Source organism: Calonectris borealis, unplaced genomic scaffold (assembly GCF_964195595.1).
Source record: "Calonectris borealis unplaced genomic scaffold, bCalBor7.hap1.2 HAP1_SCAFFOLD_192, whole genome shotgun sequence".
Taxonomy (NCBI): Eukaryota; Metazoa; Chordata; class Aves; order Procellariiformes; family Procellariidae; genus Calonectris; species Calonectris borealis.
In genome coordinates, this window is record NW_027441577.1 from 68856 (window position 1) to 87943 (window position 19088).

Here is a 19088-nt window from a genome sequence, read left to right on the forward strand (position 1 = left end):
CCTCCTCTCTACTACCCAGCTCACCTCAAACGCTCATCCAATTCCAAAGGCAGCCTGCACGGCACCTGCAAAACCACAGAGGAACACTTCACTGAGTTGCCATGTAATACTTTGCCATTAGACGCCAACCCGGCCCGCAACCGCCTCACCTTCTCGGACCCCTTCTCGTCAGCATGCGGCAGCGTCGCCCCTTCGAGCTTGCGTGCGGCACCTACAAAAACCCAAGGGAAAAGGCACATGCTGAGATACTGCCCAAAACTGCAGCCTACCCACAGTGATTCCTACCAACCTCTCATTGACCTCGGCCGCTCACCTGTCCCACCTCCAACATTTTGGGTTGCCACATTGAAGCTTGCGCACCACCTGTAAAACACAAACAACGCGGGTTGCTTACAACTTCACCAGCAATACACCACCTGAAACATAACCGCTACTTCAGCCCACCAATCACCACTCACCTTGGCCGAGTCAGCTCCGGTGCCCATATCGCTCCTCCCTTTACCCCTTCAAATTAAAAAATAGAAATACCATAATGTAGTCATACAGCCACCAGTCACATCTTCCCTCTAATACCGCACACCAACCCTCCTGCTTCTAGTGCTCCGCTCGTTCCTCTGCATCTGCAAAAAAATGATATTGAATGAGTCACCCGGATGCAGAGCGATAGCCTAACGATTGCAGAGGACTTCTTTCCATGTAGGAATACCATCTAGAATCCAACTATACTTCCTGCCATTAAACAAATTTTATAAATCAAACATTAAGCCGTACACATGCAAGCCTTATCGCCTTTGAGATTCCATTTCCTTCACTACCCCTGAACAGCACCTCCCACATGGCTCAGCTCATCCCCATAAAACATTATCGAAAGAGCTGTCCACACAGCCTGCCAACAGCCACTGAGTCCTAGATGACCGTACAACCATTGCCTCAACAGTCTACGCATATCAACGTATTAACCACAGACTCTTATGGCTATTCCACCTCCCCCTGACTCTACGCCCCCCAGGCAGGGCAGCTCCAAGCCACACACACACATGCACAGACCAACGCTATACAGAACCTTACAAACAACGCGCCTCAGAGGAGAGAAAACTCTCGGCAAGAATGACGACACCCGGACAGAAGACACCATCGGGCAAGAAGACGCATGGGACCATGATGGTGACGTGAGGAGGCTCTGGGGCAACCCCAGAAAAAGAGTAGAACATCATGGCCCGTGACAAGAAGTTGCTCTCAAAATTAAGGAGATTTACACACAAGAAGCCAGGCCTCAAGACCTAAAAACGTAAGGATGCAGGGAAACAATCCCAGTCCGTGAAAACGGACATCTAGAGAGCAGAGCTGCTCCTACAGCCAAGAAGGATGCTGCAAAAGAGGAGTGTCCAGAAAGTTCTGACACGTAGGACCAATCCACGCTGAGCTTGCAACACAAAAGAAGCAGCATCCGATTGGTGCTACACCGATGAGTACAGATAGTCAAGATCCGAGGGATAGCACCTGAGGTGCATGCTGCGCTCCTCGAGCGCAAAGAGGACATTGAGACCTGAGGAAGGCCTAAGACACAGAAGGCAGACCACACAACAGACACAGGCTGGAACTGCCCTGCCTGGCACACGCTAGCATCACACTGAAGAGTAACCCGCTCCCTTTAACTGCCCAAAAGTGGCTGTTCCTGGACAGCTCTTTGCCCTAAGTAGCTTTAAATGCACCTTCCTGCAGTTGCCAACCTTGTCTCCTTGCCCCCTCCCCAGCCATCGTCCTTCAACTTAGCTTTCAGAGGGCCGGGGGTCTGAATCCATCCTTGACAAAAAACACATTGGCTAGCTGATATTTTCCTGCAGTCACCAGGTTCCCCTTCAGTATCTGAAGAAAAAAAAACCAACACACACACCAGCAGTAAGCATCATGACAGTAGACACCGTGCTCTTCCACAACACCCTCGTCCTCACAAGAGCTGTGGCATTGCACTTGCCTGCTCCACACCGATTCCAGAGTCGGACGCCATTACTTGTGGCACCTAAGATACCAAGACACACAAGGTTAACATTGCATTTGTGAGAAATCACCAGTCCCATGCTCCTCCTCTCTACTACCCAGCTCACCTCAAACGCTCATCCAATTCCAAAGGCAGCCTGCACGGCACCTGCAAAACCACAGAGGAACACTTCACTGAGTTGCCATGTAATACTTTGCCATTAGACGCCAACCCGGCCCGCAACCGCCTCACCTTCTCGGACCCCTTCTCGTCAGCATGCGGCAGCGTCGCCCCTTCGAGCTTGCGTGCGGCACCTACAAAAACCCAAGGGAAAAGGCACATGCTGAGATACTGCCCAAAACTGCAGCCTACCCACAGTGATTCCTACCAACCTCTCATTGACCTCGGCCGCTCACCTGTCCCACCTCCAACATTTTGGGTTGCCACATTGAAGCTTGCGCACCACCTGTAAAACACAAACAACAAGGGTTGCTTACAACTTCACCAGCAATACACCACCTGAAACATAACCGCTACTTCAGCCCACCAATCACCACTCACCTTGGCCGAGTCAGCTCCGGTGCCCATATCGCTCCTCCCTTTACCCCTTCAAATTAAAAAATAGAAATACCATAATGTAGTCATACAGCCACCAGTCACATCTTCCCTCTAATACCGCGCACCAACCCTCCTGCTTCTAGTGCTCCGCTCGTTCCTCTGCATCTGCAAAAATGATATTGAATGAGTCACCCGGATGCAGAGTGATAGCCTAACGATTGCAGAGGACTTCTTTCCATGTAGGAATACCATCTAGAATCCAACTATACTTCCTGCCATTAAACAAATTTTATAAATCAAACATTAAGCCGTACACATGCAAGCCTTATCGCCTTTGAGATTCCATTTCCTTCACTACCCCTGAACAGCACCTCCCACATGGCTCAGTTCATCCCCATAAAACATTATCAAAAGAGCTGTCCACACAGCCTGCCAACAGCCACTGAGTCCTAGATGACCGTACAACCATTGCCTCAACAGTCTACGCATATCAATGTCTTAAGCATAGACTCTTATGGCTATTCCACCTCCCCCTGACTCTACACCCCCAGGCAGGGCAGCTCCAAGCCACACACACACACGCACAGACTGACACTACATGGAACCCTACAAAAAACAGACCTCAAAGAGGAGAGAAAACTCTCGGCAAGAAGAATGACACCCAGATAGAAGACGCTGTCAGGCAAGACGACCTGTGGGACCATAACGGTGACATGAGAAGGCTCTGGGGCAACCCCAGAAAAAGGAGTAGAACCTCACGGCCCGTGACAAGAAGATACTCTCAAAACTGAGAGGATGTACAAGCAAGAAGCCTGGCCAAGACCTAAGAGCCTAAGGATGCAGGGAAGAAATCCCAGTCCATGAAAACGGACGGCTAGAGAGAAGAGCTGCTCACGCAGCCGGGAAGGATGCCGCAAAAGATGACCGTCCAGAAACTTCAAGACACAAGACCAATTCACGCTTTCAGCTTGTAATGCAAGAAAAGAAGTGCCTCTCGAGTGCTATGCTGATGAGTGGAGGCATTCGAGACCTTAGGGATGGGACCTGTGCCCCTCAAGTGCAAAGAGCAATGAGGTCATCGAGACCTGAGGAAGGCCTAAGACACAGAAGGCAGACCACACAAACTACACAACAACAGACACAGGCTGGAACTGCCCTGCCCGGCATCGTAGTGAAGAGTAGTCAGCTCCCTTTAACTGCCCAAAGCAGTCTGTTCCTGTACAGCCCCCTGCCCTACACTATCTTTAAAACCCCTTCATGCAATTGCCAACCTTGCCTACTAAGCGTTATCCACTACTCCCGCCGATCCCTCTCCAGCGCCAGTGCCTCAACTTAGCTTTCAGAGGGCCGGGGGTCTGAATCCATCCTTGACAAAAAACACATTGGCTAGCTGATATTTTCCTGCAGTCACCAGGTTCCCCTTCAGTATCTGAAGAAAAAAAAACCAACACACACACCAGCAGTAAGCATCATGACAGTAGACACCGTGCTCTTCCACAACACCCTCGTCCTCACAAGAGCTGTGGCATTGCACTTGCCTGCTCCACACCGATTCCAGAGTCGGACGCCATTACTTGTGGCACCTAAGATACCAAGACACACAAGGTTAACATTGCATTTGTGAGAAATCACCAGTCCCATGCTCCTCCTCTCTACTACCCAGCTCACCTCAAACGCTCATCCAATTCCAAAGGCAGCCTGCACGGCACCTGCAAAACCACAGAGGAACACTTCACTGAGTTGCCATGTAATACTTTGCCATTAGACGCCAACCCGGCCCGCAACCGCCTCACCTTCTCGGACCCCTTCTCGTCAGCATGCGGCAGCGTCGCCCCTTCGAGCTTGCGTGCGGCACCTACAAAAACCCAAGGGAAAAGGCACATGCTGAGATACTGCCCAAAACTGCAGCCTACCCACAGTGATTCCTACCAACCTCTCATTGACCTCGGCCGCTCACCTGTCCCACCTCCAACATTTTGGGTTGCCACATTGAAGCTTGCGCACCACCTGTAAAACACAAACAACAAGGGTTGCTTACAACTTCACCAGCAATACACCACCTGAAACATAACCGCTACTTCAGCCCACCAATCACCACTCACCTTGGCCGAGTCAGCTCCGGTGCCCATATCGCTCCTCCCTTTACCCCTTCAAATTAAAAAATAGAAATACCATAATGTAGTCATACAGCCACCAGTCACATCTTCCCTCTAATACCGCGCACCAACCCTCCTGCTTCTAGTGCTCCGCTCGTTCCTCTGCATCTGCAAAAAAATGATATTGAATGAGTCACCCGGATGCAGAGCGATAGCCTAACGATTGCAGAGGACTTCTTTCCATGTAGGAATACCATCTAGAATCCAACTATACTTCCTGCCATTAAACAAATTTTATAAATCAAACATTAAGCCGTACACATGCAAGCCTTATCGCCTTTGAGATTCCATTTCCTTCACTACCCCTGAACAGCACCTCCCACATGGCTCAGCTCATCCCCATAAAACATTATCGAAAGAGCTGTCCACACAGCCTGCCAACAGCCACTGAGTCCTAGATGACCGTACAACCATTGCCTCAACAGTCTACGCATATCAACGTATTAACCACAGACTCTTATGGCTATTCCACCTCCCCCTGACTCTACGCCCCCCAGGCAGGGCAGCTCCAAGCCACACACACACATGCACAGACCAACGCTATACAGAACCTTACAAACAACGCGCCTCAGAGGAGAGAAAACTCTCGGCAAGAATGACGACACCCGGACAGAAGACACCATCGGGCAAGAAGACGCATGGGACCACGATGGTGACGTGAGGAGGCTCTGGGGCAACCCCAGAAAAAGAGTAGAACATCATGGCCCGTGACAAGAAGTTGCTCTCAAAATTAAGGAGATTTACACACAAGAAGCCAGGCCTCAAGACCTAAAAACGTAAGGATGCAGGGAAACAATCCCAGTCCGTGAAAACGGACATCTAGAGAGCAGAGCTGCTCCTACAGCCAAGAAGGATGCTGCAAAAGAGGAGTGTCCAGAAAGTTCTGACACGTAGGACCAATCCACGCTGAGCTTGCAACACAAAAGAAGCAGCATCCGATTGGTGCTACACCGATGAGTACAGATAGTCAAGATCCGAGGGATAGCACCTGAGGTGCATGCTGCGCTCCTCGAGCGCAAAGAGGACATTGAGACCTGAGGAAGGCCTAAGACACAGAAGGCAGACCACACAACAGACACAGGCTGGAACTGCCCTGCCTGGCACACGCTAGCATCACACTGAAGAGTAACCCGCTCCCTTTAACTGCCCAAAAGTGGCTGTTCCTGGACAGCTCTTTGCCCTAAGTAGCTTTAAATGCACCTTCCTGCAGTTGCCAACCTTGTCTCCTTGCCCCCTCCCCAGCCATCGTCCTTCAACTTAGCTTTCAGAGGGCCGGGGGTCTGAATCCATCCTTGACAAAAAACACATTGGCTAGCTGATATTTTCCTGCAGTCACCAGGTTCCCCTTCAGTATCTGAAGAAAAAAAAACCAACACACACACCAGCAGTAAGCATCATGACAGTAGACACCGTGCTCTTCCACAACACCCTCGTCCTCACAAGAGCTGTGGCATTGCACTTGCCTGCTCCACACCGATTCCAGAGTCGGACGCCATTACTTGTGGCACCTAAGATACCAAGACACACAAGGTTAACATTGCATTTGTGAGAAATCACCAGTCCCATGCTCCTCCTCTCTACTACCCAGCTCACCTCAAACGCTCATCCAATTCCAAAGGCAGCCTGCACGGCACCTGCAAAACCACAGAGGAACACTTCACTGAGTTGCCATGTAATACTTTGCCATTAGACGCCAACCCGGCCCGCAACCGCCTCACCTTCTCGGACCCCTTCTCGTCAGCATGCGGCAGCGTCGCCCCTTCGAGCTTGCGTGCGGCACCTACAAAAACCCAAGGGAAAAGGCACATGCTGAGATACTGCCCAAAACTGCAGCCTACCCACAGTGATTCCTACCAACCTCTCATTGACCTCGGCCGCTCACCTGTCCCACCTCCAACATTTTGGGTTGCCACATTGAAGCTTGCGCACCACCTGTAAAACACAAACAACAAGGGTTGCTTACAACTTCACCAGCAATACACCACCTGAAACATAACCGCTACTTCAGCCCACCAATCACCACTCACCTTGGCCGAGTCAGCTCCGGTGCCCATATCGCTCCTCCCTTTACCCCTTCAAATTAAAAAATAGAAATACCATAATGTAGTCATACAGCCACCAGTCACATCTTCCCTCTAATACCGCGCACCAACCCTCCTGCTTCTAGTGCTCCGCTCGTTCCTCTGCATCTGCAAAAATGATATTGAATGAGTCACCCGGATGCAGAGCGATAGCCTAACGATTGCAGAGGACTTCTTTCCATGTAGGAATACCATCTAGAATCCAACTATACTTCCTGCCATTAAACAAATTTTATAAATCAAACATTAAGCCGTACACATGCAAGCCTTATCGCCTTTGAGATTCCATTTCCTTCACTACCCCTGAACAGCACCTCCCACATGGCTCAGCTCATCCCCATAAAACATTATCGAAAGAGCTGTCCACACAGCCTGCCAACAGCCACTGAGTCCTAGATGACCGTACAACCATTGCCTCAACAGTCTACGCATATCAACGTATTAACCACAGACTCTTATGGCTATTCCACCTCCCCCCGACTCTACACCCCCAGGCAGGGCAGCTCTAAGCCACACACACACATGCACAGACCAACGCTACATGGAACCCTAAAAAAAAAAAAAGGTGCCTCAAAGAGGAGAGAAAACTCTTGGCAAGAAGAATGACACCCGAACGGAAGACACCATTTGGCAAGACAAAGCATGGGACCATGATGGTGACGTGAGGAGGCTCTGGGGCAACCCCAGAAAAAGAGTAGAACATCATGGCCCATGACAAGAAGTTATTCTCAAAACAGAGAGGATGTACACACAAGAAGCCTGGCCTCAAGACCTGAGAACGTAAGGATGCAGGGAAGAAATCCCAGTCCGCAAAAGTGGACGGCTAGAGAGCAGAGCTGCTCCCGCAGCTGGGAAGGATGCCGCAGAAGATGACCATCTGGAAACTTCAAGATGTGAGACCGATCCGCACTTTAAGCTTGTAATGCAAAAAAAGCAGCATCCGATTGGTGCTACACCGATGAGTATGGGCATTCTCATCGGTGAGATCCTAGGGATGGCGCCCGAGGTGCATGCTGTGCTCCTCGAGCGCAAAGAGGACATCGAGACCCGAGGAAGGCCTCAGACACAGAAGACAGACCACACAAACTACACAACAACAGACACAGGCTGGAACTGCCCTGCCCTAGCCTCATGCTGAAGAGTAACCCGCTCCCTTTAACTGCCCAAAGGAGACTGTTCCTGGACAGCCCTTTGCCCTACATAAGCTTTAAATGCACCTCCCTACAGTTGCCAACCTTGTCTCCTTGCCCCCTCCCCAGCCATCATCCCTCAACTTAGCTTTGAGAGGGCCAGGAGTCTGCATGCATCCTGACAAAAAACACATTTGGTAGCTGATATTTTCCTGCAATCACCAGGTTCCCCTCCAGCATCTGAAAAAAAAAAAAAAAAACACTACAAAACAGCATGCCAGCAGTAAGCATCATGACAGTAGACACCACTCTCTTTCACAACACTCTCATCCTCACAAGAATCATGGCATTGAACTTGCCTGCTCCACGCCAATTACAGAGTCGGACACTGCGGCCACCGTTACTTGTGGCACCTAAGATACCAAGGCACACAAAGTTAACATTGCATTTATGAGATATCACCAGTCCCATGCTCCTCCTCTCTACTACCCAGCTCACCTCAAACGCTCATCCAATTCCAAAGGCGGCCCGCACAGCACCTGCAAGATCACAGAGAAACACTTCACTGAGTTGCCATGCAATACTTCGCTATTAGACACCAACCCGGCCCACAACCGCCTCACCTTCTCAGACCCCTCGTCAGCATGCGGCAGCGTCGCCCCTCCGAGCCTGCGTACGGCACCTGCAAAAACCCAAGGGAAAAGGCACATGCTGAGATACTGCCCAAAACTGCAGCCTGCCCACACCGATTCGTGTCTCTCACTCCTTTACCTTGACAGCTCACCCACCCAGCCTCTGTCACCTTCGGTTGCCATGTTAAGGTTTCTGCACCACCTGTAGAATCAAACAACATGGGTTGCTTATAACTTCACCAGCAGTACCTGAAAAATAACCGCTACTTAGGCCCCCCAACCACCACTCACCTTGCCCGAGTCAGCTCCAGTGCCCGTATCCCACATACCTCCTCCCTTTGCACCCTTCAAATAAAAAGAACACCACACCATAATGTAGTCATATAGCCACCAGTCACATCATCCCACTAATACCATGCAACAACCTTCTTACGGTACTCCACTCACCTCTCCTACGTCACCCTTTGGTGCGTGGCTTGTCCGTCTGCATCTGAAAAAGCAATAACATCGAAGAAGTCACCAGTTGCAGAGCAATAGCTTAACAATTCCAGAAGTCTTGTTTCCATTTAGGAATACCATTAAGAATCCAACAATACGTCCTGCCATTAATAAAAAACCACACCCAAACAACCCACAACCTTTAAGCCCCAAATATATAAGCATTAACACCTTGGAGATTCAATCTGCTTTACTACCACTACCCTTGACCAGCCCCTCCCACACGGCTCTGCACCTCCCCATAAAACACCATTGAAAGAGCTGTCCACACAACCTGCTGATGGCTACTCGATCCGAGATGACTGTACCACCTTTGCCTCAACGGTCTAGGCATATCAACATATTAACCATAGACTCTTATGGCTATTCCACCTATACCTGACTCTACAACCCCGGGCAGGGCTGCTCCAAGCCAAACACACACATGCACAGACCAACACTATACAGAACCCTACAAACAACGCGCCTCAAAGAGGAGAGAAAACTCTTGGCAAGAAGAATGACACCTAAACGGAAGACGCCGTCGGGCAAGAAGACCTGCAGGGCTGTGACGTCAGGATGCTCTATGGCAACACCACAGAAAGAGTAGAATGTCATGGCCCGTGACAAGGAGTTGCTTTCAAAACTGAGAAGATGGATGTGCAAGAAGCTTGGCCTCAAGACTTGAGAGCATAAGGATGCAGGGAAACAATCCCAGTCTGCAAAAATGGACGTCTAGAGAGTAGAGCTGCTCCCGCAGCCAGGAAGGGTGCCACAAGAGATGACCGTCAGGAAACTTCAAGACACAAGAACGATCCACGCTTTAAGCTTAACGCAAAAAGAAGAGACTGATGGGCACTAAGCCAATGAGTATGGGCGTTTGAGACCCTAGGGATAGTGGCCAAGGCACAAGCTGTGTCCCTTGAGCGCAAAGAGCAATTAGGACATTGAGGCCCAGGAATGTTTAAGACACAGAAGACAGACCACACAAACTACACAACAACAGACACAGGCTGGAACTGCCCTGCCCGGTTCACGCTAACATCATGCTGATAAGTAACCTGCTCCCTTTAACTGCCCAAGGGGGACTGTCCCTGGACAGCCCCCTGCCCTACACTGTCTTTAAAACCTCTTTAGGCAATCACCAACCCAGTCCCCACCCTCCCTTGGTGCCCTGCCGGTGCCCCAACTTAGCTTTAGGAGGGCCGGAAGTTTGAACCCATCCTCAAAAAGAAAAACCACAGCCAGCCCACTGGATGAATCCAGGTTCCTCTTCATCATCTGCAAAGACAAGCCACTCCACACGTAACGCTGCCGTCAGTCAGCAGCACATCGATCCACAGGGACCCTTCCCACAACATCCCCCACCTCAGACGCGCCGTGGGGTTCCGCTCACCCGCTCCCCGCCGATTCCAGAGTCCGACGCCGCGGCCATTGTCGCTTCTGACGCCTAGGATACCGACAGAAAGTTACCATTGTGCTTGCCAGAAATCACCAGCCCCGTGCTCCTCCCCTGTACTACCCAGCTCACCTCAAACCCTCCTCCAATGCCAAAGGCAGCCTGCACAGGACCTGCAAAACCAGAGCAAAACTCTGCACTGAGTCGCCATATAATACTTACCCATCAGACACCGACCCTGCCCACAACTGCCTCACCTGCTCGGACCTCTTGGCAGCAGCTGGGCCCCACAGAGCGGCGCCTGCAAAAAAACCAAGCAAAAAGGCACATGAGGAGATACGGCCCGAAACCGTAGCCCACCTGCACCAATCTCTGTCTTGCACTCCTTTACCTGAACAGCTCACCGCCCCTGGCCTCCATCAGCTTGGGGCACCACGCCGAGGTTGGTGCACCACCTGTAAGGCCCAAACAACATGGGTTGCTTATGACTTCACCAACAATTCAACACCTGAAAAATAATCACTACTTCAGCCCACCAATCAGTGCTCACCTGCTCACCCTGCCCGAGTCAGCTCCCATGCCCATATCCCACATCGCTCCTCAATTTGCACCTTCAAATTAAAAAAGGGAAAAAAAAAAAAAAAAAACAAAACACAAAACCATAAATTAATCATATAGCCACCAGTCACATCTTCCCTCTAATACGACACACCAACCCACCTTCTTACAGCGATCCGCTCCCCTCTCCTCTGTCGCCCTTTGCTGGGCAGCTGGTCCCTCTGCACCTGCAAAAACAGAAGTGTCGAACTAGTCACCCGGTTGCACAGCGATAGGGGAACAAGTCCAGAGGTCTCCTTTCCATTTAGGAATGCCATCTAGAATCCCACTATACATCCCGTCACTCTAAAAACCCACACCAACCCACAACCTTTAAGCCCCACCCATACAAGCCTTTCAGATTTTATCTGCTTTATTACCCCTGAAGAGCCCCTCCCACTCACCTGGGCTCATCCCCATAAAACACTGTTGAAAGAGTTGACCACACAACCCACCAACGGCTACTGCTTCCGAGATGGCCGTACGACCCTTGCGCCCACCGTCTAGGCATACCGACATGCTGACCACAAACTCCTATGGCTATTCCACCTACCCCTGACTCTACGCCCCCGGGCAGGGCGGCTCCAAGCCAGACACACACAAGCACACACCGACACTGCACGGAACCCTACAAACGACGCACCTCAAAGCCAAGAGAAAACTCTCAGTGAGAAGAACAACACCCGGACAGAAGACGCCATCAGGCAAGATGACCGTCGGGACCGTGACGGTGACATGAGGCGGCTCTATGGCAACCCCAGAGAAAGAGCAGAACATCATGGCCCGCGACGAGAAGTTACTCTCAGAACTGATAGGATGTATGCGCAAGAAGCCGGCCGGCGACACCTAAGAACTTAAGGATGCGGGGAAGAAACCCGAGTCCATGAAAAATGAACATAGAGAGCGGAGCACCTCACGCAGCCGGCAGGGACGCCGCAGAAGAGGGCCGTGCGGAAGCTCGCAAGAAGCCAGACAGATGTGCACTTTAAGCTCGTCACGCAAGAAAACAAGCGCCCGATGGGCGCTATGCCAATGAGTACAGGCTTTCGGGACCCTAGAAATGGCGCCCCAGGCACCTGCTGTGCTCCTCAAACGCAAAGAGCAATGTGGGCATCAAGACCCAAGGAAGGCCTAAGACACAGAAGACAGACCACACAAATGACACAACACATACAGGCTGGAACCGCCCTGCCCGGCACACTCTAGCATCATGCCCAAGAGGAGCCGCCTCCCTTTACCTGCCCAAAAGGGACACTGCCCGGACAGGCCCCGGCCCTACACTACCTGTAAAAACCCTTCGGGCAATTGCCAACCCCACCCCCTTGCTCCCGCAATCCCTCTCTGGCACTGGAGCCCCAACTTAGCTTTGTAGTACACCAGCAGTAAGGATCATGACTGTAGACGCCAACATCTTGCATAACACCCTCATTCTCAGTCACGTCATGGGGTTCCGCTCGCCCGCTCCCCGCCAATTCCAGAGTCCAAGGCTGCGGCTGACATTACTTGTGGCACCTAAGATTGCAAAAGACAAAAATACCATTCTGCTTGTGAGACATCACCTGTCCCGTGCTCCTCCTCTCTACTACCCATCTCACCTCAAATCCTTACGCAATTCTAAAGGCAGCCCGCACAGCACCTACAAAACTGAAGGTGAAAGCTTCGCTTAATTGCTGCAGGATACTTTGCTCTCAGATGCCAACCCGGCTGACTCTCGCCTCACTTTCTGGGACCGCTTGTCAAGGTGCTGCTTTGCTCCTCTGACCCTAAGTGCAACACCTGCCAAAATAAAACTCAATGACACATGCTGAGATATTGCCCAAGACGAGAGCGCACACGCACCAATACGCATCTCCCGCACCTTTACCTCAGCCAGTTGCCTGTGATGCCTCTGCCATTTTCAGACTGCTGTATTGAGATGCGGGTACCACCTGTGGAAGTGAAACAATTCGGGACACTTATGACTTAACTAACAATATGACATCTGACAACAAACAGCTATTTCAGCCCACTAGTCATTGCTTACTATGCCCGACTCAGCTCTAGTGCCTATATCCCACATCGCAGGAAGCATCGTGACAGAAATAGAGGGGTGCTGAGGCGACCGGAGAGACAGAAGACTGCTCGAGGACACAAAGGTACTCGGAAAGGGGTTTGAACAGAGTACTGACGTCGTGAGGGAGATGCTGACCCACTGGAAGCGAGTGAGATGGAGGAGAGGACAAAAAGACTGCTCTGAGGAAGAGGATGACCCGAGAGATGTTCTGACAAATCGAGAGGGGTATGAATTACACTCCAGAGATAAAAGCGTGCCGAGAAGACGCTCTAAGACCTCGGGATGAACCAAGAAAAGAGAAAAAAAAAAAAGAGACAAAGAAAATTTAAGAAGTGACAGGGTATGTGACAAAGAAGAAAGTAGTAAAAAATAGGGATAGGCAGCTTGATAAAAGTAGACATAGAAAGAAAATATTAAAAGCAAAAGGGCACAAGGCAGAGGAGAAAAAAAAGTGAAAAAATAGGGACAGAAAACTAGATAAAAGTAGACATAAAAAAATTGAAAAAAGTTATTAAAGGAGGAAAAAATAAAAATATAAGGACAGCAAACTAAATAAACAGAGACGTAGAAAGAAAATAGAAAAATTGAGAGAGTACACAACAAACAAGGAAGAAACAAAAAAATAGGGACAGGAACTATATAAAAGCAGACATAATAAAAAAAAATTTAAGAGCGACAAGATAAAAGAAATAAAGGAAAAGTTAAAAAAACAAAAAGAGCAAACTAAATCAACAAAGACACAGAAACAAAATTTAAAAACCGACGGGGTATGGCACAAACTAGAACGAAATAAAAAATAAAGACTGTGAACTGGAAAAAAGTAGATATAGAAAAAAATTTAAAAGGAACGTGACACAGGACAGACAGGAAATAATAAAGAAATAAGATTAGACATCTTGATAAAAATAGACAGCAAAAAAATGTTAAAAGTGACAATGTAGAAGACAGATAAGAAAAAAGCAAATAATAGAGACATAAAAATACATACAAGTGACCATAGAAACAAAAATTCTAAAGTGAAGAAGAAAAAAACATATTAAAAAGCAAAAAAACCTAATTAGACAGAGACATAAAAAGAAAATTCTAAAAGCGACCAGGTACGGGACAGACTAGAATGAATTAAAAAAAAAAAAAAAGAGACAGCAAACTGGATAAAAAATGCACAAGGAAAGAAAATTTAAAAGTAGGACAGATAGGAAATAATGAAAAATCAGACAGAGACGTCTTCATAAAAGTAGACATGGAACAAAAATTGTAAAAGCGATGGGATTCAAGAAACAGGAAAAAATTACAAAATAGGGACAGAAAATGATATTAAAGTACACCTAGAAACAAAAATTCAAACCGAAAAGAACTATGAGAGTAAAAAAATTAAAATTTTTTTAGTTAACTAGATGAAAGTAGACATAGAAAGGAAATTTAAAAAGCAACATGGTTCGTGACATACAGGAAAGAATTCAGAAATAGAAACAGGAACTGGATAAAAGTAGACATAGATGATTTTAAAAGTGCCAGGATTAAGGAAATAAAGGAAAAAAATTAACGAATAGGGACGGCGAACTAAAACGGAGACATCTAAAGTAAATGAAAAACTGTTGCGGCATACATGCACAGCCTTTATCATAACAGGGCAGCCCTACCATCTCTCTCCATTCATTGCACCTCTCTCCCTCTGTTGCCTCTCTTATATCTTCCTTCTGGCAATGATCACATGTCTGCTCACAATTCCCTTCACCTGTTTCTGTTCTTCAATCAGCTGGTACTCATTAGGCCACCTCCTAATTCTTCTCCACACCTCCCCCTTGTTGTTTATGGTTTTGTAGCATTGCCAAAGTCCTATCCGAAACTCCCAATTCCAGAATTCTTCTCCACATCACCCCCTTTTTTGTTCTCAATTGCCAAATTGTTCATTATGTTCACTAGAACAAGTTCATATTCAAATGAAACCTGTGACCCATATTCTTTTATTGATTTGCGTACCTCCTTAATCACCTCATATGGTGGACAAACTTAACATTTCTAATTCTTTTTCCTATTCTCCATAACCCATATTCTTTTATTGATTTGCATACCTCCTTAATCTAATTCTTTTTCCTATTCTCCATAACCCATATTCTTTTATTGATTTGCATACCTCCTTACACAAACTTAATATTTCTAATTCTTTTTCCTATTCTCCATCACACAGTTCACTTTCCTCTAGAACATCACTGATACATGTGTGTGTGTGGGTACGAATCCCCACAGCAGATCTTCTTGGGGTGGGAGGGCGGGAACAAATGGTGCTTTAGCCTCTATCGCTGCAAAACTTCATCCGCCGTTGGCGCAAGTTCAAATAAATCTTTCTTATCTTTTGATTTTCTCTCCAGAATTGCTGCCATTACATTCACTAGAACAAGTTCATCTTTAGCCTCTGTTTCTGTAAAGCTTCATCCGCCGTTGGCGCAAGTTCAAATGAATCTTTCTTATCTTTTGGTTTTCCCTCCAGAATTGCTAAATCAGTCACGTTTTGCAAATCCTGCTCTGCAGGATGCAACTTCTGCAGAGCTGCATACACACAATATTCCTTCTAGAACTTCTAGTTGCAAAGTTTTCCTCGTCTGTAGTTCTTCTACTGAGATGCCGACTGCCCCATGACTAACGTATAAAGTTCATATAACTTCCCCGCGGCTGCTCACCTCTGTATCCGTTTTTTCTTTTATCCCGTTGCCTTTCAACGGCTTTTTTTTCTGTTTCCTTTCAACAGCTTCTATCCCATTTCCTTTCAACGGCTTTTTTCCTGTTTCTTTTCAACGGCTTTTGCAGTTCAGCGGGGCTCACCACCGGATATTTCTATTTTCTTTCTCCAAGACCTTCTTTCTTCAGGTTTTCTTCTTTCAGTCCCTGTTCGGGCGCCATTTGTTGCGGCATACATGCACAGCCTTTATCATAACAGGGCAGCCCTACCATCTCTCTCCATTCATTGCACCTCTGTCTCTCTCTGTTGCCTCTCTTATATCTTCCTTCTGGCAATGATCACATGTCTGCTCACAATTCCCTTCACCTGTTTCTGTTCTTCAATCAGCTGGTACTCATTAGGCCACCTCTTAATTCTTCTCCACAAAAAACCATCAGGCTACATGACAGACGAGAACAAATTAAACAACAGGGATGGGAGTTTGATAAAAGTAAACGTAGAAAGAAAATTTAAAAAGCAATGGTAAGGAAAGACAAGAAACAAAAAATAAAGAGCGTGAACAGGATAACAGTAGTCAAAGAAAGGCCATTTCAAAAAAGAGGATTAAGAAAGAAAACAAATTTGAAAAATAAGGACAATGAACAAAAATGCAGACAAAAAGAAAATTTGAAAAGCAAAGGCGTAAAAGACAGACAAGAAAAAAAATAAAATTCAGACAGCGAACTGGACAAAAGGAGACGCAGAAAATATCAAAAGCAACAGGGATTAGGGAAGTAAAGAAAAAAAGGTAATGACGGTGAACTAAATAAACAAACATAGAAAGTAAATTTTAAAAGCGATGGGGATTGAGAAGAAAAGATTAAAAAGTATAGATAGAAAATGAAAAAAAAAGTACATGTAAAAAAACTTTAAAAGCCATGGGATTAAGAGAGGAAAATATGAAAAAACAGGGACGGCAAACAAAAAACCGAGACATAGCAAGTACATTTTAAAAGCGAGGGGGTACATGACAGACAGGAAAGCAATAAAATATAGGGATAGGGAGCGTGATAAAAGTAGACATAAAAACAAAATTTGAAAATCCAAGGAATTAACAGAAAAAAGAACTAAAAAAAAGAGGAACAGCAAACTAAATAAGCCAAGACGCAGACAGAACATTTAAAAAGCAAGGGCACTAAGGAAACAAGAGAAATAAGAAACAATACAGACAATGATCTCAATAAAATCAGACATAGAAAGAAAATTTAAAAGCAATGTGTTAAACGAGAGACAGGAAAGAAATAAAAAATAAGGATAGGCCTGTTGATAAAAGAGGTCACGGAAAGAAAATCTAAAAAGCAATGACATACAGGACAGAGAGGAAAAACTTTCAAATAGGATCACCAAAGTAGACAAAAGTAGACATAGAAACAAAGGTTTACAAGCCAAGGATTAAGAAATGAAAAGATGAAAAAATAGGGACACTGAACTAGAACAGAGACGTAAACCAAAATTTTAAATAAGGCAACACTAAGGAAGGACAAGAAGTAATTCAAAACTAAAGACATCAAACGGCATAAAAGTAGACATGGAACATTTTAAAAGCAACAAGGACTATGAGAAGTAAAAAAAAAAAAAAAATTAAACAACAGGGAGAACGAACTAAAAACACAGAGACATAAAAAGTAAATTTTTAAAGTGACAGGGTACATGACAGGCAGGAAACATAAAAATCAGAGATAGGAAGCTTCGCAAAAGCAGGCATAGAAGGAAAATATTAAAAACAATGAGGTACAGGACAGATAGGAAAAAAACTGAAAACAGAGACAGCAAAGTAGATAACAGTAGACATTGAATCAACATTTTAAAAGCCAAGGGATTAAGGGAGGAAAGAATTAAACAATATTGGTAGCAAATGAAAATGCAGAGATAGAAAGAATTTTAAAAGCGAGAGCGCTAGGGAAAGACAAGAAATAATGAAGAAAGTAAAACAGCGAACGGAATAGGGGTACAAAGAAAGAAAAATTAAGGAGATGAGGAAAAAATTAAAAAATAGCAACGGCAAACTAAAACAGAGACGTAGAAAGAAAATTTTAAAAGTCATGGCAAAAAGTAAAGCAAAAGAAAACAATTTGAGAATCAAGACAACGAACAAGACAAAAGTAGAAAATTTTTCAAGCCGATGGATTAAGAGAGGAAAGAACTAAAAAATAGCGACAGTGAACAAAGAGACATACATAGACAAAAACTTTTCAAAGCGACAGTACTAAGGAAAGACAAGAAATCATTAAAAATTCAAGACAGGGAACAGCATAAAAGTAGACATAGAAAGAAAACTTAAAAAACAACAAGCATTACGGAAATAAAGGAAAAAAATTATGAAATAGGTACAGCAAACTAAAACAGATGTAGAAAGAAAATATAAAACCGAGGGCACTAATGAAAGACAAGAAATAATTAAAAATAAATACATCAAAGGGAAAAAGGTAGACATAGAACATTTAAAAAGCGAGGGGCATTAGGGAAATAAAGGGAAAAATTAAAAAGTAGCAACACCTAAGTAAGCCAGAGATGCAGAAAGAAAATTTACAAAGCGAAGGCACTACTAAAGACAAGAAATCATTAAAAAAAAAATACAGCGACCCAAATAAAAGCAGACAGAAAATTTTAAAAGCGAGGTTGATGAAAAAAATAAGGAAAAAATTAATAAATCGTGACAGCCAACTAAAACGGAGCCATAGAAAGAAAATATAAAAAGCAACGGCACAAAAGAAAGAAAACAACAAAGGGAATAAAAGTAGACATAGAAAGAACATTTAAGAAGTGATAGGCATTAGGGAAATAAAGGAAAAAATTATGAAATAGAGACACCAAACTGAAAGAGAGACACGAAAAGAAAATTTTAAAAGTGACCGCACTAAGAAAACACAAGAAATTAATAAAAAAAAAAAGACAGCAAATGGAATAAAAGCAGACAGAAAATTTTAAAAGCAACAGAGATTAAGAAAATGAGAAAAAATTAGAAAGTAGCGACGGCAAACTAAAACAGAGACATAGAAAGAAAATATATAAAGCAAAGAAATTAAGAACAGAGAGGAAAAAAAATAGGGTCAGCAAACTAAATAAATGGAGACATTGAAACAAAATTTTAAAAGTGATGACGTAGAGGATAGGCAGGAAGAAATTAAAAACACGAACAGGAAACTGGATAACTGGAGTCAGAGAGAGAAAATTTAGAAAGCAACGGGATACTGGCCGTATGGGTAAGAAGTTAAATATCGGAGAGGCAGCCACAGGGAAATGACATTGGAAGAGCGACAGGGTACAGAGCACAGGGAGTCACTGAAAACAGAGAGGGGTCACGCTGACTA

At 45.9% G+C, this 19088-nt stretch overlaps 1 long non-coding RNA gene across 2 annotated transcripts; it reads right to left on the reverse strand.

Moving 5' to 3' along the window:
- Positions 1 to 12008: 12008 nt before the first annotated feature.
- On the reverse strand, positions 12009 to 19062 carry LOC142077270 (uncharacterized). Of its 2 annotated transcripts, XR_012671678.1 has the most exons (4): positions 15196 to 19062; positions 12873 to 12936; positions 12604 to 12784; positions 12009 to 12520 (listed from the first exon to the last, which is right to left on the reverse strand). It is a non-coding gene; the product is annotated as an uncharacterized LOC142077270 (long non-coding RNA). The 2 variants fall into 2 exon arrangements; XR_012671677.1 differs by having other exon boundaries at positions 12009 to 12784.
- Between the last annotated feature and the right edge of the window lie 26 nt (positions 19063 to 19088).